At 42.2% G+C, this 26,350-nt stretch overlaps 1 protein-coding gene across 4 annotated transcripts in view; it reads left to right on the forward strand.

The window, feature by feature from the left end:
* The first annotated feature begins 3,133 nt into the window (after positions 1–3,133).
* Positions 3,134–26,350, forward strand: part of HNF4G (hepatocyte nuclear factor 4 gamma) — a 199,357-nt gene continuing 176,140 nt past the window's right edge. For 2 of the 4 annotated variants that reach the window (XM_073631830.1, XM_073631828.1), the window contains exon 1: positions 3,200–3,407. The gene's annotated coding sequence lies outside the window, so the exon portion shown is untranslated. Of the gene's footprint in view, positions 3,408–26,350 lie in introns of all 4 variants that reach the window. The other 2 variants (XM_073631829.1, XM_073631831.1) reach the window with 2 other exon arrangements.

Raw genomic sequence — 26,350 nt, forward strand, 5'->3', positions numbered from 1 at the left:
CCAATCCCCAGCAGAGTGAGTTGGCAGGGGGTGGGCACCTCTTATGTATTCTGGGGTCATGCCAGCAGGGGCAGTCAGGTGGAAGATGGAGTTGGAGTGCTGAGGAGGCTGTCCGTGGCCCTTGAGGGTGCCCCCTAGCCTGGGGGGGTAACCTTGGGCCTGGGGCTCGGGTGCTGGAGGGACCCTCTACAACACACAGAGCAATCCTTGACTGGATACATGGGAGCAGGTCCTGAGGACAGCAGGAGAGAGAGTCAGCATGTCCAGGAGATCTCCTGAGAGTCAGCCTGGGAGGACTGGTGAGTGTCAGTCTGGAGGACTGGAGAATGTCAGTCTGGAGGACTGGGAGTGTCAGTCAGGAGGACTGTGGTAAGGTAGCCAAGAGGGCCACTGAAAAAGGCTGCTGCTGCCAGGAGGGCTGGCAGGGCCTGAAGAGGTTGTGCTGGGACCAGTGACCACAGGAGGAAGTGAAGTAAATGTATTAGTGGTGTCACTCTACATCCTACAAGTAGAAAAGCTGCGAGTCCCTGCCTGTAATGGGCCAGTGCTACAGATTTGTTTTTTTTACATAGTAACACCACCGATGATTCTGCAAGCAAGTGCTGGAGGAATGAAAGAAGCTGTATATAGGATTTTATATACTAGGAGTTGTCCCTGAACAGTGGCGGCTGGTGCTCAATATTTTGGGGGCGACAAACCAACGCCACCCCCGTAGGAGATGGATGGGAAGGTAGTGATCTGAGGCCTCCTTATCTTAGGAGGCAGATGACAAGGATCCGGGGTAAAGCTGCTGCTCCTCGCTCTGGGGCCGTTGCTTCTCCTCCCGGCCAAAACAGTAAGTGGGTCCTGAGATCCCATTGGCCAGGAGTAGAAACAGGAAGACACTAGTGAATATTAATTTCCTATCTTCACACAACTGGATGGGCTCAGGGCGCAGTGCTCTGTGCCCCGGGCCCACCCTTTTTTGAAGCCATTAGAGCCTCAGGCTCTAATCATGTGCCTAAAAAAAAAAAGCCCCATTGAACACAGTCCCTGAAGATGTTTTAAAGTCAAGTGGGCATCCCATAATAGCCCTACTCCCCAAGTTTTATCCCTTCAATAAAAATACAAAAACAAAAATATTGGACTGTTTTCTGACTCTGGGAAACTGTGGAGATTTGGTGTGCCTGGATGTGCAGGGTGGGAGATCTCAATTCACCAGTGGCTCCTACATGGGGTGCGCTACAGGAGGATTGGGGCTGCTCTGTGCAAAACTAGGGATGAGCTGCTGATTCAGTCCGAAACCTGGTCTGGACTAAATTTCCTCTGCTTGGCGGTTTGGGAAACATACTATACTAAATGGATATTTAGCAGGACAAAACCTCAGGCTGCAGCAGGAAGTGAAACATTTAGCAGCAGTGACAGCTTGATGCTTGGAACTCCTGGTTTATAGAGAGCTGCTATCATAATGTACTTCTTGGTCTGCTGGTTTTCTTTTCATTATTGGGCTTGTTTAGGTGAATGTAAACAAAGGGTGGTGCTAGAGTTAAAAAAAATAGGGTGTGATTCCGTCAAAAGTTCCTATCATGCCCTTTAGATTTGGTATACATTTCAAGGGGGACCCCACAAAAATGGAGTGTAGTTCCCCCCAACTCCTTACCAGACCCTTCTGTATAATTCTAAAATTATATTTAGGTAGTAAACCGCTGCAGAATAAAAAAAAAACCTGTGAGACATCGGCATAATGTGCTAGTATGCATCGCATACTAGCACATTATGAAATACTTACCTTAGAACGAAGCCCTTCCAGCGGCGCCCAGTCACCGCTGAGAGGGCTGACATCTTCCCCCGGCCTTTCTTCCGGGTTGCAGGCTTCGACACTGAGTGGCCGGAGCTGCAATGACGTCACTCCCGTGCATGCACACAGGAGCCCTTGGTTCTGGCACAAAGCTCTGAATGTCCAGCACGGTATGGTGGACCTTCAAAGCGCATGCGCCAGTGATGTCAGCGGCTGCATTCAGGGTGAATGTCTCCTAAACAGTGCACGTTTAAAAGATATTCATTTTACCTACAGATAAGCCTTATTATAGGCTTACCTGTAGGTAAAAATAACAAAGCAGGCTTTACTACCGCTTTAAGGTTTATTTTCTTAATAGTCTGCTTACATAATTTGTAAAAAAAAACTTTGCAATTCTGGAACTTCCCTCCAACCACTTTGCATATTATTTTATATATACTGTGATTCTGTACTTGCCAAATATGCTGCAGAAATCTCTCTCCACTGAGTTTGGCTGCAACCATTTTAGCTGTGGGCAGCTGAACCTGCTGCCTGTTGAATTCCAGGATTTACACAGACACACAGAGGCACACCTCCAGCTCTGCAGCCCTGCCGCTCTCATTGGCCCTCGTATGACTCATCCCCCCCTTCCTGGCAAACTCTCACAAGAGTGAGAGAGAGAGAGTGCTGTGCATGATGTGATAAGCCTAGGCTTTTTACCAGACAAGAAACAGGAAATGGGCTGTATAAGGTATTTACTGGCAGAAAAAAAAATGTTTTACTATCCAAAGTTAAAACAACAAGGGCAGAAGATTTAATAGATGCAAAGATGAAAAAATTACTGAAGTTCCTCTTTAAACTTGGACAGGCAGAAGTTTCAATTTAAAGTCTGTGTAAGGTCACATTCACTATACAAAAGGACTTGTCAATAGCAACTTGTCCTTCATATACAGTTTACTGTGAAGTGCTTTTACTTTTCCTTTTGCATCTGTCCTTACGTACTGTACTGTATACTGCATTGCAATTGCAATACACCAGCTGTCTTGATAAATAATTTTCCCATGAATAAATCTTTAACAGCAACAAACCTGGAAATAAATTAAACCTTAGCTAGGACTACTTTGCATTGTTACTTTTTTGCCAGCTTTTTTTTTTAATATTATCTTTCAGATATAATTTCAGCATGGTGTTTTTGGTACTTTTGATAGCTTGCACTGGTAATTGCTTGCATCGCATTGTAATAAATGTAATTGAAAACATTTTCTTCTAAAACAGATTAAAAATATCTATTTTCCTCCTCCACCCTGCATTTTAGTGATCTATAAAGCAGCCTCCTGTAAAATGGTATGTGTGTGTGCGAAACAAGTAGCTTTCATTTTTACCTGTGGTTTACTACAGTAGTTACTGTTTAACATCCCCACCCACGTTTTAGTTTGTTTAGTAAATCGATCTGATGGTAGGCAGCCCTGTCGCCATTGAGTAAAGGTAATATTGTATAGCATATGGTAACGTCTCTTCACTTGATTTTAGAAACAGATATAAAGTAAGACGCCTGTTTAGGGGATATTTGCAGACGAAGGTGACTTGCTGGTCTGAATCTGTTTTATCAGGAAAATGACGTTTTGGTGATTTCAGGATCAGGTTTAAAAAGGTTAGTAAAACGGGCTTAAAACTAGAAAAAAAAGGCCTATACCGTCACTCTTGGTAATTATAAAAGGTATAGTGAGGGTAAGGTTCATCATTTATGTAAACAAATTGTTTCCACGCTTCTTTTCTTCTAGATTGTTGTGTTTGTGTGCCACATGATGTCTGTCACTAGTCTGCCTGATACTTCCTATTGCTATCACTTAATAAACGTGTATTAGTTTGTTATTATGAACTCTTTTATTATGAAAAGCGCTCTGATTTCAGGGTAGTAGTAGTGTGTTTTTTTTTTTAATTTGTCACACATTGATATGTTTCTTTTGTAAATGTTTTTTTTCTTTTCTGTCTAAAAGTATTATTTAAATGTGTGAAATGATAATTTTGCATGACAATAAGCTATTGTGTTATTATAATGTGTAATTATTATTATTATTATTATTATTGTTCTATTATGTTCTACCTGAGCTATATTTATAGCAGAACCATTACATGGTAAATACTATTGTGTACAGACTGGTGTATTTAAAAAAGTAGTGCTTAGAGCAGTGATGGACGCAATCAGATCCTATCATTCAACAGGTTATACCAGTTTGAACAATAAAGGCTGACTGCTAGTAATTGGTAGTTATTGGCAACTGTGGCAATTTACCTGTTGCTTTTTTGTCCTATAGGCCGTAACAATTTGTTAAAATTATGACTTTATTCTTCTTTTGTTTCTAATGTCTATTTAACCTGCTTACTTTTACACAATGTCCATTTAAAACCTCAGCTTTTTTTTCATGCCATACCCACATGCTGTGCTAAGTATATATATAGCAAACATATGCCATTTTTGCTGTGGAGCTAAGCCACCTCCCTCCCTACACAGAGTCGTGTACAACACCCTTCCCTAGAATGTTTTAGTATTTCTAATAAATGCAGCATAATGCAAGATTCCAGGATTTATTGCCGGTCATCATTTAAAGAATATTGCCATTATAGTTTGAGCTTTATGTTCTTGTTATGGAGGTTATGTGGTATTTTCTCAGTGGTTATGCTGTATATCTGACAGAATAGTGATGGGTGAAATGTCAGTGTGATAAAGTGCTAGGCGCATGTAAATATTACAGGCTTTCTGGCAAGAATTGGATCTGACTTGCATTGCAATGGAATGACACAGCCAGAGAACGTGTAAATGGACAGAAAGGCCTAGAGAAATATAAGTCTTGGACTGCAGAATACAAATGAGCAATACTTATATTTCAAGAGACGTTTTTTTCTTCTTTTTTTTTTTTTTATTGACTATATTATTTTCTCAATTTTTTTATAAATAGCTCCCCAGTGCCAACATCTTTCCCTGCACTATAAATACAATGGCTAAAACAGTAATATAAAAATATACTTAAACATGTGAAACAATGGAAGTGGGAAGGCTTCCTAAAGAATAAGCTAAAAGATAAAGGGGTAGATATGGAAGATAAGATTGAACAGTAGTTGTGTTCTATATAACAATGTAGATAGCAAAAAATAAGGGCAACATGTGGAGTGAGTGATCCAGACCTTGAAACTTCATGATGTAATTTCAGACATACGATTTAGACCCTACACATATTTCTGTGTTTACAGAGTCTTCAGGTCATTGCAGCTCATTGCCTAACATTTCCAAGAAGGTACATGTATTTGAGCAGGGATGAACAAACTTATTTAAAGCATACCTCAAGCCAAAACTTTTTCTTTAGCTTTGGATAATAAAATAATAGGTACAGTATCTCACAAAAGTGAGTACACCCTCACATTTTTGTAAATATTTTATTATATTTTTTCATGTGACAACACTGAAGAAATGACACTTTGCTACAATGTAAAGTAGTGAGTGTACAGCTTGTATAACAGTGTACATTTGCTGTGTAAATGTCCAACTTGGGCCCAAAGTGTCAATACTTTGTGTGGCCACCATTATTTTCCAGCACTGCTTTAACCCTCTTGGGCATGGAGATCACCAGAGCTTCACAGATTGCCACTGGAGTCCTCTTCCACTCTTCCATGATGACATCACGGAGCTCGTGGATGTTAGAGACTTTGCGCTCCTCAACCTTCCATTTGAGGATGCCCCACAAATGCTCAATAGGGTTTTGGTCTGGAGACATGCTTGGCCAGTCCATCACCGTTACCCCCAGCTTCTTTAGCAAGGCAGTGGTATCTTGGAGCTGTGTTTATCATGTTGGAACACTGCCCTGCGGCCCAGTCTCTGAAGGGAGGGGATCATGCTCTGCTTCAGTATGTCACAGTATATGCTGGAATTCATGGCTCCCTCAATGAACTGTAGCTCCCCAGTGACGGCAGCACTCATGCAGCCCCAGACCATGACACTCCCACCACCATGCTTGACTGTATGCAAGACACACTTGTCTTTGTACTCCTCACCTGGTTGCTGCCACACATGCTTGACACCATCTGAACCAAATACGTTTATCTTGGTCTCATCAGCCCACAGGACATGGTTCCAGTAATCCATGTCCTTAGTCTGCTTGTCTTTAGCAAACTGTTTGTGGGCTTTTTTGTGCATCATCTTTAGAAGAGGCTTCCTTCTGGGACAACAGCCATGCAGACCAATTTTATACAGTGTGCGGCGTATGGTCTGAGCACTGACAGGCTGACCCCCCACCCCTTCAACCTCTGCAGAAATTCTGGCAGCACTCATACATCTATTTCCCAAAGACAACCTCTGGATATGGCGCTGAGCATGTGCACTCAACTTCTTTGGTCGACCATGGTGAGGCCTGTTCTGAGGGGAACCTATCCTGTTAAACCGTGGTACAGTCTTGGCTACCATGCAGCTCAGTTTCAGGGTCTTGACAATCTTCTTATAGCCTAGGCCATCTTTATGTAGAGTAACAATTCTTTTTTTCAGATCCTCAGAGAGTTCCTTGCCATGAGGTACCATGTTGAACTTCCAGTGACCAGTATGAGAGAGTGAGAGTAATAACACCAAATTTAACACACCTGCTCCCCATTCACACCTGAGACCTTGTAACACTAACCAGCCACATGACACCGGGGAGGGAAAATGGCTAATTGGTCCCAATTTGGACATTTTCACTTAGGGGTGTACTCACATTTGTTGCCAGCAGTTTAGACATTAATGGCTGTGTGTTGAGTTATTTTGAGGGGACAGCAAATTTACACTGTTATACAAGCTGTGCACCCACTACTTTACAGTGTAGCAAAGTGTCCTTTCTTCAGTGTTGTCACATGAAAAGATATAGTAAAATATTTACAAAAATTTGATTGGTGCACTCACTTTTGTGAGATACTGTATATACAAGGTAAATAAAGGTTTAAAACATTTATTTCCCTGTCTGTGTTCATCAGAAAGATTTCCCTTTATTTAATGCTCCAGAGATGCAACTGGAAGGATAGGGAAAACTCTTCAAAATGTAGGGAGTTCGGTATAATTTTTTTTTCGCTGCATTTAATAAGTTTGGGGTTATACTTTTCCGATAAGTTTTAGTAGACCCGGGCGTCCCATGAAATAAATACTGTAGCAGCTTAAACTCTAGAGGCCCGACGGACAATTTTTCGATCCATGGGGCCACTGACTCCCAAAATGATTTAATGGCAAGCCCACCACAAATGGAGAAATGTACCCCTCTGTCCACAGCCCCTCCAGCATCTATCGCTTATTGTTGGAAACATTTGTTTTAATTTGACTGAAGTATTGGAAACAAGCCCAAGGTCCCACAATAACCGAGTGGAGAAATGAAGTCAATTTAATAATGGAAGCAGAGAGATGGGTTCATGTTGTGAAGGACCAACAAAAAAAATTTGAAAAAACATGGGCAGGATGGTGTAACTGTGTGATGGAGATGGAAAAAGAGAGGAACATTGCGGCATAGTAGAGAGAAGATTGGGTACAGCCATTAGGAACAAGCATAATAGAGATTGTCCCTGAAAATGAAACATTGAATTCTATGGTTGATCCTTCATAAGGGGGGGGGGGGTTTGGCGGGTGGGGTTAGGGAGATTTTCTTGAGGGTTTTTTTTTTTTCTCTCTCCACTCCCTTCACAGAGGTTGGACACTCAAAGCCTCATATATTGCACGAGTGTTTAGAGATAAATTCACTTATACACTTTTTTTTTTGGATAGTTTGGCCAATAAGGCCTCTTGCACTAATTAAGAATTAAATAATTTATTTATAAATACACTAACACAATAAATTCAAGAAAGGGGAAGGGGCTAATTAGGCCATTATAAATTTTATATACTACACGAGTGTTAAGTGATTATACACTTTTTTGGTTAAATTGGGACAATAAAGTCTCTTGCACTACTTAATCATCAATTGATAAATACACGAACACTATGTACTAATAGGAACGGGAATGGGGGGTTTTGGTAAAGGGGCAATGGATAGACCACAGAATGGTAATGAATAATGAATTAGAAGGGGGAGGAGGTTGAGAGGAACCGAAGGAAGGGGATGGGAAGGGTTTTTTTTTTTTTTCTCTTCTCTCTTCTGCTTGGGGGATAGGTGGTGTAATTGTGTAAGGAAGATATGTAACTGTGTAGCTTAGGCTTGTGGCTTAGGTGAATGTAAGGTCATGGAATAATGTATGAAGTGTTGTAATTATAAATTGGAAATACAAATTTTGATTATAAAAAAAAAAAAATGTAGGGAGTTCTCTTAGGTAGCTGTCTCAAGAAAATATTGTCCACACTGGAAATGTACCATTACACTGTGTCCTGCTGATATCTGTACAAGTTTGGATTGGACTTTCTATTTCAGTGCCAGTGGTCAGCAGGACAAATATACTGTAGATGGTAAATCTACCAAGCAGTGGCAGAGAAAGCAAACTGACAGGGTTCTAATCCTTCACTACTCTATTCAGAACTAAAAATCATTTGGTTATCCATACACATAAAATCCTCTCTGCTAGTGGTTTATCCTGTCTGCATTCACACACCTAAATACTGCCATAAATGAGGGATATTTTTTATTAAGAAACTGATATAAAACCTCTTTGCATACAGAACATAAAATGTCTATTCCTTTTTTTTTGAGGAAGTGAAAACACATTACAACCTGCTGCCTTTGCCTTTCAGTTCCAGTAAGGATTTTTATTTCATTTTATTTCTTTTTTTAGGGGGGGAGGGGCTGAATTTTAGCCATTTTGCTTTACAAATAGAAAATATTGACAAGCATAAACTCTAGCATCTGTATAGTATAGGGATTCCCTGCTGACAGCTGGCAAAAAAATTAAGATAAAAGGTAGCGTGGGGACCCTCCCCATTCATACCAGGCCCTTAGGGTCTGGTATGGATTGTGAAGGGAACCCCCATGCCAAAATTGAAAAAAAAAATGGCATGGCACCCCCCAAAATCCATATCAGACCCTTATCCAAGCATGCAGTCTGGCAGGTCAGTAAAGGGAGGGGACGAGTGAGCGCCCCCCCTCCTGAACCATACCAGGCCACATGCCCCTAACATGGGGGGGTTCTTTGGGGAAGGGGGGCTCTGCCCCCCAAAAGCACCTTTCCCTAATGATGATGGGAACAAGAGCCTCTTTCCCACAACCCATGGCTTTGGGAGTCGGCGAGTGGGTGGCTTATTGAAATATGGAAGCTCCCTTTAACAAGAGGCCCCCAGATCCTGGCCCCCCATCTGAATGAGTATGGGGTACATAGTACCCCTACTCATTAACCAAAACATAATAATTGTGTAATGTAAAAAAAAAGACAAAGACAAAATAAGAAAAAAGGTCCACCGTCATTCACGATGCCTGCCTCCACCGCCGACCTGAAAGAAAAAAAAAACTATCCACTCCCGCCAAAGGCTCCGGCATCTGACAGTTTTTAACCCCTTCCCGCCGAGCGTACGCAGATGTGCGTACTCGGCTTTCCGGGGTTATACCGGGATGATGCCCGCAGCTGCAGGCATCATCCCGGTACCGTTGTTTAGAGCGGGTGATCGGCTATCCGAGTATAACAACCGATGCAGCTAAAAGCCGCTCAGCTGTTATACCGGAGGAGCGGGAGGGGACGACCCCGTCCCGCTGCCTCCCGCCGCTCTTACCGGGCCTCCCGTTCCATTGGGAGGCCCGATGACCAATCGGCCACCTCCGGTGGCTGGGGATGGACTGGAACACAGCCGTGGGTGGCTTAGTTCCAGCCTCCTAATCATAAACACAGAAGCGACAACACTTCCTGTTTACTCGGCTGCCAATGGCGCCGGTTTTAAAAAAATACACAGTATTCAGAATCGCCATTTTCAGTGATCTGAATACTTTGAAGTGCAAAGGAGGGATCGGGGGTCTTTTAGACCCCCGATCCCTCCATAAAGAGTACGTAAGAAGTAAGAAAAAAAATTTTTTTTAAAGTGCCCCCGTCCCCGCACAGCAAAGAAAATGCATACGGAAGTCACACCCGCATATGTAAATGGTGTTCAAATCACACATGTGAGGTATCGCCGCGATCATCAGAGTGAGAGCAATAATTCTAGCACCAGACCTCCTCTGTAACTCTAACCTGGTAACCATAAAAAAAATTTAAAGCGCTGCCTATGGAAATTCTTAGGTACCGTAGTTTGTTGCCATTCCACGAGTGCGTGCAATTATAAAGTGTGACATGTTTGGTATCTATTTACTCGACGTAACATCATCTTTCACATTATACAAAAAATTGGGGTAACTTTACTGTTTGGATTTTTTAAAATTCATGAAAGTGTCCCTTTTCCCAAAAATTTGCGTTTAAAACACCGCTGTACAAATACCGTGTGATATAAAATATTGCAACAATCTCCATTTTATTCTCTAGATGCTCTGCTAAAAAAATATATATAATGTTTGGAGGTTCTAAGTAATTTTCTAGCAAAAAATACGGATTTTAACTTGTAAACACCAAATTTCAAAAATAGGCTTAGTCATGAAAGGGTTTTAAATAACTAGGGGTGAGGCTACCTGGTGACCTCAGCAACTGACCCCTGCCCCCTTGTAATGTCATCGACCCAGCATGGTCATGGTCCAGCATGCCCCAGCATGCCCATGTACCCCATACTCATTTACGTGGGGGGGGCGGGATCTTGGGGCCTCCTTGTTAAAGGGGGCTTCCAGATTCTGATAAGTCCCCACCCGCAGATCCCCACAGCCATCAGCCAGGGTTGTGGGAAAGGGGCCCTTGTCCCCATCAACAAGGTTTGGGGGGGTGGAGCGGTGGTCCTCTGCTCCTTAACAACCAGGTTGTTAAATATCACATGCGGGGACCACTACTTATTTACCCCATACTTTTTTTTACTTTTTTGGGAATTGACTATCAGCCTAGGTTCACATTGATGCGATTTGGCATGCTATTGACGGCAATGGCACCATCCGAATTGGTGCAACATCAGATGTTGCCATAAAGAGGACCTGCCATGCTTTATTGTCATCACAAGGGATGTTTACATTTCTTGTGATAGCAATAAAAGTGTTATAAAAAAATGAAAGGGACAGTGTAATTTTTTTTTTTTTAAATAAAATAAATAATTATAAAAAAATGTAACGCGCCCCACGTGTATGTACGTCAAGCACGCATATGAAAATGGTGTTCGTACCACACATGTGTGGTATTGCCATGAATGTTATAGCAAGTGAAATAATTCTGGCTCTAGACCTCCTTTGTAACACTAAACTGGCAACCTATAAAATGTTTTAAAGCATTGCCTATGGAGATTTTTAAGCATTGTAGTTCGTCACCATTCCACAAATGTGAGCAGTTTTAAAGTGTGACATGTTAAGTATAGATTTACTCAGTGTAACATCATCTTATATACCTTAAAACAATTGGGTCATATATTATGTTTATTTATTTATTTTTTTAATAAAAATTCATAAAAGTGTGTGTTGTCCCCACAAAATTGTGTTTACAAAACCGCTGCACAAATATGGTGTGACATAAAAAATTGCAACAACCTCCATTTTATTCTCCTGGGTCTCTACTAAAAACATACATATATATATATATATACAGCATCTCACAAAAGTGAGTACACCCTTCACATTTTTGTAAATATTTTATTATATCCTTTCATGTGACATCACTGAAGAAATGACACTTTGCTACAATGTAAAGTAGTAAGTGTACAGCTTGTATAACAGTGTAAATTTGCTGTCCCCTCAACACACAGCCTTTAATGTCTAAACCGCTGGCAACAAAAGTGAGTACACCCTTAAGTGAAAATGTTCAAACTGGGCCCAAAGTGTCAATATTTTGTGTGGCCACTATTATTTTCCAGCACTGCCTTAACCCTCTTGGGCATGGAGTTCACCAGAGCTTAACAGTTTGCCAGTGGAGTCCTCTTCCACTCCTTCGTGATGACATCACGCAGCTGGTAGATGTTAGAGACCTTGCACTCCTCCACCTTCCGTTTGAGGATGACCCACAGATGCTCAATAGGGTTTTGGTCTGGAGACATGCTTGGCCAGTCCATCACCTTTACCCTCAGCTTCTTTAGCAAGGCAGTGGTCAGCTTGGAGGGTTGTTATCATGTTGGAATATTGCCCTGAGGCCCAGTCTCCGAAAGGAGGGGATCATGCTCTGCTTCAGTATGTCACAGTACATGTTGGCATTCATGGTTCCCTCAATGAACTGTAGTTTCCCCAGTGCTGGTAGCACTCATGAAGTCTCATGTGTGCCATTTTTAGAAGAGGCTTTCTTCTGGGATGACATCCATGCAGACCAATTTGATGCACCAATTTGGTGTGCGGCGTATGGTCTGAGCACTGACAGGCTGACCCCCCACAACTTCAACCTCTGCAGCAATGCTGGCAGCACTCATATGTCTATTTCCCAAAGACAACCTCTGCATATGATGCTGAGCATGTGCACTCAACTTCTTTGGTCGACCATGGCGAGGCCTGTTGTGAGTGGAACCTGTCCTGTTAAACTGCTGTATGGTCTTGGCCACCATGCTGCATTTCAGTTTTAGGGGCTTGGCAATCTTCTTATAGCCTAGGCCATCTTTATGTAGAGCAACAATTCTTTTTTTCAGATCCTCAGAGAGTTCTTTGCCATGAGGTGTCATGTTGATGACATGACCACGACCTCTTATGACCTCACAGTCCCAGCATGCCCCGGGGCTGTGATGTCATAGGGGGGCGGGGCACACGCCTATATAAGTCCGTTGCGGAGCGCACAGAGAGCATTCCGGCTGGAGAGAGCGTCGTGTCAACATATCTGTAAGAGAAGAGGGAAGAAGATGATCCAGGAATCCGGGCCACCGCTGGCAAAAGAGCGCCAGAAGATAGCAGTGGAGCCGGCCGAAGATGCGGACACCGGGAGAAGACGCCGGAGAGACCCCCGAAGTCGGAAGAGGACCCCCGAAGTCGGAAGAGGACCCCCGAAGTCAGAAGAGGACCCCCGAAGTCGGGAGAAGACTTTAAAAATCTGTGTACTGTGTTTTTTATTGACACTTTTTTCCCTAGGTGAATGGGTAGGGGTACGATGTACCCCATACTCATTTACATAGGGTGGGGGGCCGGGATCTGGGGGCCCCCTTATTAAAGGGGGCTTCCGGATTCCGATAAGCCCCCTGCCCGCAGACCCCGACAACCAACGGCCAGGGTTGTCGGGAAGAGGCCCTTGTCCTCATCAACATGGGGACAAGGTGCTTTGGGGTGGGGGGGCCCGCAGGGCGCCCCCCCTCCCCCAAAGCACCCACCCCCCCATGTTGAGGGCATACGGCCTGGTACGGCTCAGGAGGAGGGGCTGCTCGCTCATCCCCACCCCCTTTCCTGACCGGCCGGGCTGCGTGCTCGGATAAGGGTCTGGTATGGATTTGGGGGGGACCTCCACGCCGTTTTTTTGGCGTAGGGGCTTCTCCTTAAAATCCATACCAGACTGAAGGGCTTGGTATTCCCCAGAGGGGAATTCCCTCTCGCGCCTGCCGCAGTAGGAAAATGTGTTTTTCCTATTGCAGCTAGTGCGAGATGTACAGTACCCTGCCGCCGAGATCGCGCTGGAAACATTCTCCCGGCTGCGTACTGTAGTTTGTACAAAAGTATGATGGCTTTGTGTACACACGATCGGACTTTGCTCCATCAGGCTTTTGTTGCAGGAAAGTTTGTCCGTTCGCACAGCCAACAAAAGTCCGATGGAAACTGAAAAAGTTTGTCCGATGGAGCGTACACACGGTCGGATGTTGCTCCAAAACAGCTATTTTGCTGATAAGTCCGATCGTGTGTAAGGCCCTTAAGAGCGGGTTCACACCACATGCAATCCAGTATGTTTTTTCTGCATCAGAAATGCATGGATAGTAGGTTATATGGTTTCCAATGGCATAGTTCACACCAGTGCAGTCAGTTCCAGCATGTTCCAGTTCCAGCAAAAAAAAGTAGAACATGCTGCATTTTTTCTGCACTAAACTGTACTGAAATGCAGTAAAACGCATCAAAAATACACTGGAATGCACATAACCGCACCAAAAATGCACCAGAACACACAACACACATATCCCAATTAAGGTGTTTATATATGTACACTAGCCTAACCTGACCACACCCATGAGGAAAATGCTATACACGGCAAAAAACTATTTTGCCATGATTTGCATTTTCCCACGACTTTTGGACAAAACGCTCCTATCCTGAACACGATTCATCTGCGTTCAGGAGAGGGAGGGTTAACCTCACCTAATTGTGGCAGCTTCTAAACTCTGCTAAAAGCCTATGTGTACATGGACACATTGGGCTTTATTTACTAAAGCTGGAGAGTGCAAAATTAGTCAATCTTCTGCAGAGAAACCAATCAGCTTCTAACCTCAGCTTGTTCAATAAAGCTTTGGCAATGAAACCTGGAAGCTGGTTGGTTTCTATGCAGAAATGTGAATGATTTTACACTCTCTAGCTTTAGTAAATAAACCCCATGGTCTTTTATGGAGTTCAGTTTAGGAGCTTTGGCAAAAAAATGCCAAATGCTCCTAAACTCAAGTTTAGGAACTGCCAGGAGCTGCTAGTTTACATGAAGCCAGTAGGATTACCAGACCTCCACAGTTTTCCTCCTGCTGGACTACAGAGCACCTGTTCTATGTAGAAGAGTCCAACAAGACTGGAAAGAGGTGTTGCAATATAGTGTATATTTTTTTTCTTTCTATTTAGAAAGAATGAAAGACTGGAGACATCCTAAAGGGTATACGTTTACATTAGAAACAGTAACATTTCCCCTCTATAAGGCTCCATTCACACTAGCGCGTTTTTTGATGCATTTTGCAGAAATGCACGGGAATTTTTTAACATGGGTTCCTATGGAACATGTTCACATCAATGCCTTTTTGTACCTCTGCGTTTTTGGAAAGGGTCAGGGACTTTTTTTCATGCAAAATGCAGCGTTTTGCATGTAATAGAATTCAATGGACCAGCATCAAAAATGCAAGTGCAGCGTTTTTGCAGCATTTTTACAGTGTTTTTTGCAGCGTTTTTGATGCGTTTTGCGTTTTTGGCGTTTTTTTTTTAAACTGTATACAGTATAAAAAGAACTGTAAAAAAAAAAAAAAAAAACGCAAAACGCAAAAAGCGGCAAAAACGCTGCAAAAACGCTGCTCAAAAACGTGGCAAGCATCACAAAAAAAACTCCAGAAACGCTCAAAAGCAACATGCATAGATGTGAATCGAGCCTGAGGCGTTTTTTGATGCATTTTGCATTTTGCAGAAATGCACGGGAATTTTTTAACATGGGTTCCTATGGAACATGTTCACATCAATGCCTTTTTGTTTCTCTGCATTTTTGGAAAGGGTCGGGGACTTTTTTTCATGCAAAAAGCAGCGTTTTGCATGTAATGGATTTCAATGGACAAGCATCAAAAACGCAAGTGCACCGTTTTTGCAGCGTTTTTGCAGCGTTTTTGATGCGTTTTTGCTGTTTTTTTTTTTTATTTTATTTATTTATTTTTTTTTTATTTTTTTTTTTTAGACTGTAAAAAAAAAAAAGTAAAAAAAAAAAAAAAAAAAAAACGCAAAACGCAAATCGCGGCAAAAACGCCGCAAAAACGCCGCAAAAACGCTGCTCAAAAACGTGGCAAGCATGAAAAAAAACCTCCAAAAACGCTCAAAAGCAACATGCATAGGTGTGAATCGAGCCTGACTTTTCTGAGGACGACCCAAAATTTGGGATTTTCTTTAAGGCCCCATTCACACTAGCGCGTTTTTTGATGCATTTTGCATTTTGCAGAAATGCACGGGAATTTTTTAACATGGGTTCCTATGGAACATGTTCACATCAATGCTTTTTTGTATCTCTGCGTTTTTGGAAAGGGTCGGGGACTTTTTTTCATGCAAAAAGCAGCGTTTTGCATGTAATGGTTTTCAATGGACAAGCATCAAAAACGCAAGTGCACCGTTTTTGCAGCGTTTTTGATGCGTTTTTGGTGCGTTTTTGGTGCGTTTTTGCCTTTTTTTTTTTTTTTTTTTTGTAATTTTTTTTTAAGACTGTAAAAAAAAAAGAAAAAAAAAAAACCAAAAACCGCAAAACGCAAATCGCGGCAAAAACGCGGCAAAAACGCGGTTCAAAAACGTGCCAAGCATGAAAAAAAAACCTCCAAAAACGCTCAAAAGCAACATGCATAGGTGTGAATCCAGCCTTAGGCTGGATTCACACCTATGCATTTTTAGTGCTTTTTGCATTTTGCAGATTTGCTCTACAGAACATGTTCCATAGGAAATCATGTTAAATGGACTGTAGTGCAAATCTGCAAAATGCAAAAAGCACCAAAACTGCATAGGTGTGAATCCAGCCTAAGGCTGGATTCACACCTATGCATGTTGCTTTTGAGCATTTTTGGAGTTTTTTTTTTCATGCTTGGCACGTTTTTGAGCCGCATTTTTGCTGCGTTTTTGCCGCGTTTTTGCCGCGATTTGCGTTTTGCGTTTTTTTTTTTTTTTTTTTCATTTTTTTTTACAGTCTTAAAAAAAAAATTACAAAAAAAAAAAAAAAAACGGCAAAAACGCACCAAAAACGCACCAAAAACGCATCAAAAATGCTGCAAAAACGGTGCACTTGCGTTTTTGATGCTTGTCCATTGAAAACCATTACATGCAAAACGCTGCTTTTTGCATGAAAAAAAGTCCCCGACCCTTTCCAAAAACGCAGAGATACAAAAAAGCATTGATGTGAACATGTTCCATAGGAACCCATGTTAAAAAATTCCCGTGCATTTCTGCAAAATGCAAAATGCATCAAAAAACGCGCTAGTGTGAATGGGGCCTAACGTTCACTTTCAATAATAATGGTACACAGGACAAATAGAGACAATGAATCTCCCTTAGGCTCTATTCACACTAGCGCGTTTTTTGATGCATTTTGCATTTTGCAGAAATGCACGGGAATTTTTTAACATGGGTTCCTATGGAACATGTTCACATCAATGCTTTTTTGTTTCTCTGCATTTTGGAAAGGGTCGGGGACTTTTTTTCGGCTCGATTCACACCTATGCATGTTGCTTTTGGGCGTTTTTGGAGGTTTTTTTTTCATGCTTGCCACGTTTTTGAGCAGCGTTTTTGCGGCGTTTTTGCCGCGTTTTTGCCGCGATTTGCGTTTTGCGTTTTTTTTTTTTACAGTTTTTTTTTACAGTCTAAAAAGAAATTAATTTTAAAAAATAAAAAAAAAAAAAAACGGCAAAAACGCATCAAAAACGCATCAAAAACGCTGCAAAAACGGTGCACTTGCGTTTTTGATGCTTGTCCATTGAAAACCATTACATGCAAAACGCTGCTTTTTGCATGAAAAAAAGTCCCCGACCCTTTCCAAAAACGCAGAGATACAAAAAAGCATTGATGTGAACATGTTCCATAGGAACCCATGTTAAAAAATTCCCGTGCATTTCTGCAAAATGCAAAATGCATCAAAAAACGCGCTAGTGTGAATGGGGCCTAACGTTCACTTTCAATAATAATGGTACACAGGACAAATAGAGACAATGAATCTCCCTTAGGCTCTATTCACACTAGCGCGTTTTTTGATGCATTTTGCATTTTGCAGAAATGCACGGGAATTTTTTAACATGGGTTCCTATGGAACATGTTCACATCAATGCTTTTTTGTTTCTCTGCATTTTGGAAAGGGTCGGGGACTTTTTTTCGGCTCGATTCACACCTATGCATGTTGCTTTTGGGCGTTTTTGGAGGTTTTTTTTTCATGCTTGCCACGTTTTTGAGCAGCGTTTTTGCGGCGTTTTTGCCGCGTTTTTGCCGCGATTTGCGTTTTGCGTTTTTTTTTTTTACAGTTTTTTTTTACAGTCTAAAAAGAAATTAATTTTAAAAAATTAAAAAAAAAAAAAACGGCAAAAACGCATCAAAAACGCATCAAAAACGCTGCAAAAACGGTGCACTTGCGTTTTTGATGCTTGTCCATTGAAATCCATTACATGCAAAACGCTGCTTTTTGCATGAAAAAAGTCCCTGACCCTTTCCAAAAATGCAGAGAAACAAAAAAGCATTGATGTGAACATGTTCCATAGGAACCCATGTTAAAAAATTCCCATGCATTTCTGCAAAATGCAAAATGCATCAAAAAACGCGCTAGTGTGAATGGAGCCTTAGAGCCCTTGCACACTGGGGCGGTTTGCAGGCGCTATTGCGCTAATAATAGCACCTGCAAACCGCCCCGAAAGTGCCGCTGCTGTCATCCCAGTGTGCAAGCCCGGAGGGCTTGCACACTGGAGCGATGCGCTGGCAGGACGGTAAAAAAAGTCCTGCCAGCAGCATCTTTGGAGCGGTGAAGGAGCGGTGTGTATACCGCTCCTTTACCGCTCCTGCCCATTGAAATCAATGGGACGGCGCGGCTATACCGCCGGTAATGCGCCTCTACAGAGGCGGTTTGCGGTGGTATTTAACCCTTTCTCGGCCGCTAGCGGGGGGTAAAACCGCCCCGCTAGCGGCCGCATACCGACGGTAAAACGCCACTAATAATAGCGGCGTTTTACCGCCGACGCCGCCCCCCGCCCCAGTGTGCAAGGGCTCTTAGGCCTGGTTCACACCTATGCATTTTTTAGTGCGTTTTCAGTTTTGCAGAAACACACTACAGTCCATTTAACATGGTTTCCCATGGGTCACATTCACATCTGTGCATTTTATGGAAAGGGCCAGTGACTTTTTTTCTGGTTTTTGGTTCCATAGACTTCAATGGATCAAAAAAGTGTATTAAAAACACAAAATGCACCTGGAATATGCAAACTGCAACCTGCATAAGTGTGAACCAGGCCTAACAGGGGCACAGAAAGCAATAAAAACTGACAGGTGTTGTAATCCATCACTCTATATAAAACTAAATAAAACATTTTGTACATACTTTAAGCTCAACTCCTTTTCTATTAATGCTTCAACTTTTAACATCAATTGTACTTGTAATGAGAGATTTATGCATTAGCTTTGTTGGTGAATATTTTTGTTGACAGTGTGCTGGCCAAGGCCAATGGTGGAGATGGAGATGATTCTGTGCAGATTTAATATAGAATGCTATTTTCTCTTTAAGTTCATGTCTTGAGTTGCAAATCAATGGATAACTGTCTACAGTACAAACTTTTGAAACAAAGCTTTCACATGTAGTTTTTCATGTTCCTGCTATACATGATACAGTAGGCTACATGTTTGATTTGGTAGTAGTCTAAAATTGCTGACTTATTTCTTAATGACACTTTATAGAAAGGTATTTATTTGTCTGCTCTTTTTATCCACTGTGGAGTTCCTACAAAAGAACAAAGATGAAAATATTTGTATTTTCATCCCAAGTCTTTATGGTGTACTGAAAGTACAGAACTCTCCAATGTCAGGCAACTAAAGCAGGATGCAGATGAAGTGTGGGGGTGGTTGCAACAGCAAGATAGGAGCTTCAGAGGCAGTCCACCTGTCCTCAATAATCTAAATATTTGTTTAATGATTTTATAATGGGAAAGGGCAATAAAATCCTTTTCCCCATGCTTTCTTGATGATAAGCACAGCTAAAAAAAATGAAATGGTTATGTGTCCATACCCTGTAAAATCAGGGCACCAGACATCAGCATTTAGACCCCTTTCACACTGAGGCGCTTTTCAGGCACTTTCACGCTAAAAAAAGTGCCTGAAAAGCTCCCGAAAACCTATTTTTATTAAAATCAATTAATGCTTTTACACTGGGGCAGTGCGCTGGCAGTGCAGTGAAAAAATGCCCCTCTCCATTGAAATAAATGGAAAGCGCTTCAAAAGCGCCTGAAAAGCTCTTCAAAAGTGTTTGAAAAGCGCCTGAAAAGCTCTTCAAAAGTGCTCAGTGTTTTACTGGCAGTTTACAAGCACCTCAGTGTGAAAAGGGTCTAAGACATATCCTAGAATTCATAAAAGCTGGTGCAGACAGATTTTGCAAAAGTGTCTTGCGTGCATTCTAAAAATGGTGCATCATATGCTAAATTCATGTACCTATCTAGAACTTGCACTTGAATCGGGTGCATGCTGTGCCACTTTTAGGCTACTTTCCCACTGAGGTGCTTTACAGTCGCTACAGCGCTAAAAATAGCGCCTGTAAAGCGCCTCTCCTGTGTGAAAGCCCGAGGGCTTTCACACTGGAGCAGTGCGCTTGCAGGACGGTGCAAAAAGTCCTGCAAACCACATCTTTGGAGCGCTGTAGGAGCGGTGTATTCACCGCTCCTAAAGCGCCCCTTCCCATTGAAAAAACGCTGCAGTGGCGCTATGCGGGTGGTTTTAACCCTTTTTCGTCCACTAGCGGGGGTGAAAACCGCCCCGCCCCCCAGCAGCCGAATAGCACCACTAAAACGATGGTAAAGTGGCGCTAAATATAGCTCCGCTTTACCGCCGACGCCCAGAACGTCCCAATCTGAAAGTAGCCTTAGACTGCACTTGAGACACTTTTGCAAAATCTGTCTGCACCAGGGTCTCTGTACGTTAAGACAATTTCAGTTGCATTTGAGTTGTGTTGGTCTCAATTAGCTTTAATTTCATAATATGCAATCTGGCAGTATTTTATTTTGAATTTGTGCATTTATTGCACCACAATGTAAAAGTGGTGCATTTTTTAAACTACTTGAATTTGGTGCACGAGTCGCTGTTAGAACTAAAAGTGTCAGATATGCTTCATGAATTTGGTACAATATAGTACATTATCAAGAGGTAATAATGCCAAAAAAGTGGCACAGCAGCTTTATTGAATTATTCCCATAATTCTTAACAATCAGGCTACATACAGTAAATGTATAATGAAATCTGCAATATCCAAGTATCATATCCATATGATACAAGGAACTAAAGAGGCAATATACAAAAACTGCATAAACTGATAGATCCAACTAATAAACCAAGTTTTAAAATTTAAAATTTAAAATTATTCTCATCCCAAAGAATAAAGTCTCATTTTGCTTTTTGATTCTCTGAGCATACGCTCATTAAAAAAGTGTGGTGATCACCGATAGATGATGGAACAATATGACACCTGCTTATTAATTTTGACTTTTTACCTTACCTTTTTTACCTTTACCTAGTAGACAGTGATGGCCGAAACTGAGTAAACTTGCTTAAAGTGGACCTGAACTGAACTGCTATCTTACATGGAACATACAGACATATTAAAACTGAAGTATAATTTGCTTATATTTTGTCTTTCCTTATTTCCCCCTCATCAACATACTAATTGTGTTTTTGAATAAAACTTTTCTGTTTTGTTACATACCTTTTTTTTACCCAGTGATGTTATCACTGGGTCCCTATGCTTCTCTATCTAGGCTATCATGGACAGTGGAAGGGGCCAGCATGGTGTTGTACATAGTTTTCTGAAAAAAATCACAGCACCCTGCTTCAGTACTCTCTAAAGAGAAGTGGGATGGCTCTTGGGTGGTGTTATGCACATATCAAAATGTAGGTTAGTCTGGAGGATCAGACATTCCTAGGCAGGATGAATTTACATGCAGACTGCACTAGGAAAGGCCCACATGTGATACTGAGCCACCATGATTGAAAGCAGTGAAATTTAATTAACAAATGGGGTGGGCCAAAGATAGTAGGGCTAGGAAGAAAAGGGCTAGCTGATGTTGGATATTATTCAACCAGAAAACTAGGTGGGCTTATGGGTAGCAGCAATGTGGTGCAGCTGCAGAAAACACTCAGTCCAGGTGCATTGAAAAGAGATATATATTGTAATTGAAGTTTGTCAAAATACAACAAGCCCGGCAGGAAGGCAGTCTGACCAGGAGCACTCACAGGAGTTAACAGCAATGAGTAGCAGCAAAAGGTATCAGGTGTGCTGACAACGTCTGTCTTGAGGAGAGGAATGTGGCCTGGCCAGTTCATACCCAATTGGAGAGGTTTCCAGAAGGATGGGTTGTCCCTGTACTTTACCTGCTCCTCATGAACCTCTACCTGACACTAAGTACTGCACCTAACAGATGGGGGACCTAACAGATGTGATGTGTGTGCTATGCCTGGGATTCAGGGTCTTAAATAGACTCTGCCTGACCCAAGATGGCTGCCAGCGTCACATGGGGTCAATCAAATAAATGCCCCTTGTGACCCAGAAACCATAGAGGAGGTCCGGTAACTAAAGAAAAAGTCTTTTCTTTTTTTGGAGCAAGCCACACTCTGGCACTTTTCTTAATGTTTCCTCCACACACTTTGGTAATACATGTAAATGTCCCCAATAGTGTTCCCCCTTACATCAGGTGCCCCGCCAGAGTAATTAATTACATTGGGTGCCCCATCAGACTAATCCCTTAAATCAGTTGTCACCATCAGAGTATCAGAGTCTTATATCAGGTGTCCCCATCAGAGTGCCCCCTTAAATCAGGTATTCCTGTCAGGGTGCCCCTTTACATCAGGTGTCCTCATCACAGTGCCACCTTACATCAGGTGTTCCCTTAGAGTGCCCCCTTATATTAGGTGTCCCCATTACATCAGATGTTCCTATCAGAGTGCCCCCTTAACATAATATGTGCCCATCAGCGTATCCCCAGTGACATATGTGCCCATCAGCGTGCCCCCTTAACGTAAAATGTGCCCATCAGTGTGCCCCTTTAACATAAAATGTGACCATTAACATGCCCTTTTTTATGTTAAGGGGCACTCTAATGGGTATATTTATGTTAAAGGGCATGCTGATGGGTACATTTGTGTTAAGGGGCATGCTGATGGGCACATTTTGTTGTGCCCATCAGAGTGCCCCTTAACATAAAATGTGCCCATCAACGTGCCCCTTAACAAAAAATGTGCCCATCAGAGTGAACCTTAACATAAAATAAGGGGCATGCTAATGGGCACATTTTATGTTAAGGGGCACTCTGATGGGCATATTTAATGTTAAAGGGCACTCTGATGGGTACATTTTATGTTAGGGGGCACGCGGATGGCCACAACAAAATGTGCCCATTAAGGATGAACCGAACACCCTTCGGTTCGGTTTGCAGCAGGACATGTGAACAGACAAAAAATTCGGCAGAACACACGAACACCATTATGGGACACAAACATGAATAATCAAAAGTGCCAATTTTAAAGGCTTATATGCAAGTTATTGTCATAAAAAGTGTTTGGGGACCTGGGTCCTGCCCCAGGGGACCTGTATCAATCCAATTTTTTTTTAAAAAACGTCTGTTTTTTCGGGAGCAATGATTTTTTTTAACGCTTAAAGTGAAACAATAGGTATTAAATATTCCTTTAAATATTGTGCCTGGGGGGGTCTATAGTATGCCTACAAAGTGGCACATTTTTCCCGTGTTTAGAACAGTACCACAGCAAAATTACATTTCTAAAGGAAAAATTGTCATTTAAAACTGATTGCGGCTGTAATGAATTGTTGGGTCTCAGCAATATAGATAAAACGCATTGAGAAAAACGGCATGGGGTCCCCCCCCCAGTCCATTACCAGGGCCTTTGGGTCTGGTATGAATGTTAAGGGGACCCCCGGACCAAAATTTAAAAAAAAGTGTGTTGGGGTCCCCCTAAAATCTATACCAGGCCCTTAAGGTCTGATATGGAAATTAAGGGGAACCATGCGCCAAATTTTAAAGAAATGGTGTAGGGGTCCCCCCCAAAAGCCAGACCCTTCAGGTCTGGTATGGATTTTAAGGGGAACCCTGCGCCAAAATAAAAAAAATGGCTTAGGCGTCCCCCCAAAATCCATACCAGACCCTTATCCGAGCAAGCAACCTGGCAGGCCGCAGGAAAAGAGGGGGGACAAGAGAGCGCCCCCCCTCCTGAACTGTGCCAGGCCACATACCTTCAACATGGGCACCCCAAAGCACCTTATCCTCACTATAAGCCTGTGACCCTAGAAGAAATGGCGAGGCAACATGTCAGCCCCCTCAGTGCTGACCGGGTCAGGCTGCGGTAGCTTCGTTCTAAGGTAAGTATTTCATAATCTGCTAGTATGCATCACGATGCATACTAGCACATTATGCCATTGTCTTGCAAGTTTTTTTTTTTCTTCAGTGGTTTACTACCGCTTTAAGGGGCACTCTGATGGGCATATTTTATGTTAAGGGGCAATCTGATGGGCATATTTTATGTTAAGAGGCACTCTGATGGGCACATTTTATGTTAAGGGGCCATCTGATGGGCACAACAAAATGTGCCCATCAGTGTACCCCTTAACAAAATATGCCCATCAGTGTGCAGATTGGAAAAATATGTCCATCAGTGTGTACATTAAAAAAATATGCCCATCAGCAATCACCGTAGAAAAAAATGTGCCCCACATACCTTGCCTGCAGAAGTCAGCACAATTGGCAAGCTGCAGGGTACGGAAGCTATGAGATATACCTCACAAGTAGTGAGAGCCAGGAGCCGGGAGCCACAAGCAGCAGGGGGCGGGGCACACACATGATGTCACGCCACCAACTCGTGGCCCGGCGAGGAGTGAGAGCTGGGAGTGAGAGCTGGGAGCGAGAGCAGCGGTCAGGAGCAGGGGGAGAGGCGCAAACGAGCAATGTCACTGGTTGCTGGGAAACCCGTGGTCCCAGCAAACCAGTGATTGCTTACACTAGACACTACTCTGGCGGCCTGGCAGTCTGGGCACACCCCTGCTTCACTGCTCCAAAGATGCTGCTAGCAGGACTTTTTTTAGTGTCCTGCCAGCAAACCGCTCCAGTGTGAAAGCCCTCGGGCTTTCACATTGGAAACAAGGCGCTTTGCAGGCGCTATTTTTAGCGCTGTAGTGCCTGCAAAGCACCCCAGTGTGAAAGGGGTCTAAGGAGATTTGGAGTAAGATTTGATCACTACTGTGCTGCTCACTGTGCTCCTTGTAAGAGAGAAGGCTGTATCTGATGACCTGAAGGGAGCATCTCCTTGCTTCTACTTCATCAATTATGTGGATCTGTGCTTTCTGCTGCTTCTTGAATTTCCACCACCAGTTATTAGATCACCCAGATCACCAGTCATCAGGGATTAGCTCTCTATTAAGATGGCTTCCTCTGCACAGAGGAACAGCACAGAACAAAGTCTAGCAAGTCTAGCAAGTTAGTCACATTTCAGGTTCTCTTTTAAACAGTTGGTTGATAGACATTGGATGCTTATGGTTAGCTTTGGTCAGCTATGGTCAACTTTTTTGTACGATCCTCTGTCTAATGAATGTTTTAGTTAATGTTTTTGAATTTTTAGTTCCCATTGTTTAGCATCTGAAAGGGCATGTACTAAATATCAACTATGCATCATACATGATTAAATTATTGCCAGATTAGAAAAAAAACAAGAGTGATCATGGACTTTAAATTGGTAGCCACCAGTAGACCCAAATGAAAGAGAGAGCACTCAATTAAATAAAAATCCACATTTTTTATATCATCATTATAAAAACCATTTAAAATCAGAAAATAGATTCAAGACAGGTAATTTCATAAATATACTTTATGATATTGTCCCAAACAGGTAAAACTTATGTGAAAACAAAATGACCTGTAGGTATGCCAATTGATATGGTGGACTTGTAGCTGGTATTAGAGATGGTCTTCCTTATCAGGGCCCCACAGGAAATCAAAGTACCAGGGTTTTTTTTGGATTGTTTTTTATCTTTTGTTCACATGCAATCATCACATATGTGTTAATGTCTTGCTTTTCATTCTTTTGCTTCTCAGAGGTGTCATTCACTTAAAGGGGCAGCTTCACAAAAAACATTTTTTTTTCTTCAGAATACTTTCATTTCTGGTTGGCACCAGGGTTTACTAATATTTCTCACAAGTAGTTCTAGAACCTAAACCTTGCTGAGGTCTATATCTGTGGTGGCTCTGAGCAGCTTTGGCTATTCAATCTAGTCTGCATAAATCCTAGAAGTCATCCAGGATCGCTACAATTTGATTGGTTAGACATCACTATTCATCCATGGAAAAGCTGATGGTTAAATCGAAAGCCTTTGCTAGCTGAAAGAGTTGACTACCAGTAGTTGTATAGCATTAGATCATTGTCTCAATTTTACAAACCTAAGGGGTCTTTGGCTACACTTTCCAAATGTGCTTCTGTTTAATAATATTGTGCCAATGCTCTGGAGGTCATTTTGTCAGTTTTTTTTTTACTCTACCTTCTTAAACTGGCCCTGTGGATCAGTAAGTCAGAATTGTTGGGCCTTTGGATTTTAACTTGTACATTCAGCATTGATGACTTTTTGCTGCCATGGGCTTGCAAAGCAATGATCAAGATGGGGATTCTAAATTCAGAATCTCAGGAGGCTCAAGCACGGACACTGCATTGGAAAGGAATATAGTGCTGAGTTTGAGACGGTGGAATTAACCATATTTGCAAATATAGTCAGTACCATCTGGGTCCCTCCATAGTCAATAAGAATGGGATGGTGGACCTTCCTATATCCTTTAGTCTCTAAGACTATCTTTGAGAAAATAGGCAGGGACTGTCATGACCAACTTGCACCTCACCTCCAGATCATGAAAGCCTTGGCATCACCACCTCAGCCCAAATGAACTTCCTCTTCATTTCAAGCCTATACAAATTGAAACTTTGAAGCTCTCATAAGTGGAAAGAGCAAGTA

Source organism: Aquarana catesbeiana, linkage group LG05 (assembly GCF_042186555.1).
Source record: "Aquarana catesbeiana isolate 2022-GZ linkage group LG05, ASM4218655v1, whole genome shotgun sequence".
NCBI classification, from domain to species: Eukaryota; Metazoa; Chordata; class Amphibia; order Anura; family Ranidae; genus Aquarana; species Aquarana catesbeiana.